Source organism: Mus pahari, chromosome 3 (genome assembly GCF_900095145.1).
Source record: "Mus pahari chromosome 3, PAHARI_EIJ_v1.1, whole genome shotgun sequence".
In the NCBI taxonomy this organism is placed as follows: Eukaryota; Metazoa; Chordata; class Mammalia; order Rodentia; family Muridae; genus Mus; species Mus pahari.
This window is the reverse complement of record NC_034592.1, coordinates 94,092,693-94,095,592: the sequence shown is the minus strand read 5'-3', so window position 1 is coordinate 94,095,592 and position 2,900 is coordinate 94,092,693. Positions and strand designations below refer to the sequence as shown.

General features: G+C 46.3%; 1 pseudogene; it reads left to right on the top strand.

The window, feature by feature from the left end:
• Positions 1-355: 355 nt before the first annotated feature.
• On the top strand, positions 356-1,369 carry LOC110318627 (annotated as a pseudogene).
• Positions 1,370-2,900: the final 1,531 nt, after the last annotated feature.

Below are 2,900 nucleotides of genomic sequence, written 5' to 3'. Positions count from 1 at the left end.
AGACTGAAGACTGCACTCAAGGTTTGACCCTGCCACCTGCTTTTTATAACTCAGTTTCTTCATCTGTGAAACAAGACAAGTGAGCACTGGGTGAAAAGATGGGCAGGGGTGTTTTTTTAGACTCTGGATATAAGGCAAGCAAAATGCTAGGCCACGTACTAAAGTAGTTTGTCCACTGACTCTGTAGCAGGAATAAGAGTGGTATGGCCCAGTTGATAGGATGATAAATCCTATCAAATAACAACTAGGGAAAGGTGCTGGAGCCACTGTCGCCAAGCCCAGGCCACATTGCTTCTGCTTGCCTGTCGCCCCCCATTGTGCACTAGCGGTTGCCCCCCATTGCGCACTAGCGGTCTCAAAAGATTCAAAGTCCAAGATGGCAACCCTCAAGGACCAGCTGATTGCGAATCTTCTTAAGGAAGAACAGGTCCCCCAGAACAAGATTACAGTTGTTGGGGTTGGTGCTGTTGGCATGGCTTGTGCCATCAGTATCTTAACGAAGGACTTGGCAGATGAGCTTGCCTTGTTGACTTCATGGAAACTAAAGGGCGAGATGATAGATCTCCAGCATGGCAGCCTCTTCCTTAAAACACCAAAAATTGTCTCCAGCAAAGACTATTGTATAACTGCAAACTCCAAGCTGGTCATTATCACAGTGGGGCCCGTCAGCAAGAGGGAGAGAGCCGACTCAGTCTGGTCCAACAAAATGTGAACATCTTCAAGTTCATCATTCCAAACATTGTGAAGTACAGTCCACACTGCAAGCTGCTTATTGTCTCAAATCCAATGGATAACTTGCCCTTTGTGGCTTAGAAAATCAGTGGCTTTCCCAAAAGCCGAGTTATTGGAAGTGGGTGCCATCTGGATTCAGCTCGGTTCCGTTACCTGATGGGAGAAGGGCTGTGGGTCCCACCCACTGAGCTGTCACGGCTGGGTCATGGGAGAACATGGCGACTCCAGTGTGCCTGTGTGGAGTGGTGTGAACGTTGCCGGTGTCTCCCTGAAGTCTCTGAACCCAGAACTGGGCACTGATGCAGACAAGGAGCAGTGGAAGGAGGTTCACAAGCAGGTGGTGGACAGTGTGTATGAGGTGATCAAGCTCAGAGGTTACACATCCTGGGCCACTGGCCTCTCTGTGGCAGACTTGGCCGAGAGCATAATGAAGAACCCTAGGCAGGTGCATCCCATTTCCACCATGATGAAGGGTCTCTATGGAATCAATGATGATGTCTTCTTCAGTGTCCCATGTATCCTGGGACAAAATGGAACCTTGGATGTTGTGAAGGTCACACTGACTCCTGAGGAAGAGGCCCGCCTGAAGAAGAGTGAGGACACCCTCTGGGGAATCCAGAAGGAGCTGCAGTTCTAGTCTTACTTCCCAGTGTCCTAGCAATTCACTGTCCAGGCTGCAGCAGGGTTTCTAGGGAAGCCACACCCTTCTCATCTGAGCTGTGGTCAGTAAAATGGTGTTGAGGTGGTATGGGGAAACATCTCAGTTCCCACAGCTCTGCCCTGCTGCCAAGTGGTACTTGTGTAGTGGCAACCTGGTTAGTGTGATAGTCCCACTGTCTCCAAGACACACTGCCAACTGTGCAGGCTTCGATTACCCTGTGAGCCCGCTGCATTGCTGCCCTGAACACCCTCACCAAACATGCCTAGACCAACGCGTTCCCACTTGTCATAACCTGGCTCCAGTGTGTATTCCATTATGCATATCTTGTGCATAAATGTTCTACAGGTTATTTTATGTATTATGTGTCTGTAGCATGCATTGCAATATTATGTGAAATGTGAGATCTGCATATGGATGATGGAACCATCCACTCAAGTGTCATGTCAATGATAACACCAAATTAACCTTGAGCAGTGAAAAAAAAAAAATAACTGGGGAAAAAGTGATTGGTCATTATCTCATCATGGGCTCATCATAGACAGACCAGCTAAGTGATTGGCAGTTACAGTGTCAGTATAGCTGCAACTTTCTTCCCATTCATCTCCAAGACTCTTATGATCAAACTGACTTTAAGAATAGAGATTCCAGGCAAATTAGTCCTGCTTCTAATACCACTAAAGAGACTGCCACATTGCTATTGGCTCCCTAACTGAGAGCATTCTGCATAATTCATTTAAGAAGACCCCAATGTACCCAGCATTTCTTCACTTGCCTATGCAAGCAGGGCAGCTGGGTTTATAGTATCCTATCATTCTTTATTGAAGAATAAATTCTGGGTATGTTACTCAGCCTGAATAAGCCTCTAAGGCACAGGATGGCTACAAGTTATGCCTTCAAGATCACAGCATTAAGGCACTGCCTTGACTAGAGGCAATACAAGCTACAACCTAGAAATGTAGGGAAGGTTGACTATTGAACTATAAGGCATTCACCATTCACAAAGATAACCATTGCCTTTGGTAACCATTGTCTTTGCTAGCTCTGTAGGACTTAATCAAGTTTAAAGCCCCTCTCATTGCCAGTATCCAAGGATTTGAATACATCAGTCCCAAATTTCCAGCAAGTCACATCTCACATAGAGTGTTCTTGAGAAGGCAAACTAAAATCATAACCACATCCTCTGAAATACTACGTATTTCTTGATTTGTAAAATGCCCAACAAACATGATCAAAGGGTACAGAAGCAGAGACCTGATCCCATAGAAATCCTAAAAAGAGCAGAGTTTGTCCTGTGTTCTAACAAATCCTACCTCATAGCCGATTCTGTTCTTGGAAAGACTCAAAATGGAAAATAGGAAATGGGTTTGGCCCTTAGAGTTTTACACTCTAGAAAAAGGGAAAAAAGCCGGGCGTGGTGGCACATGCCTTTAATCCCAGCACTGGGGAGGCAGAGGCGGGTGGATTTCTGAGTTCAAGGCCAGCCTGGTCTACAGAGTGAGTTCCGGGA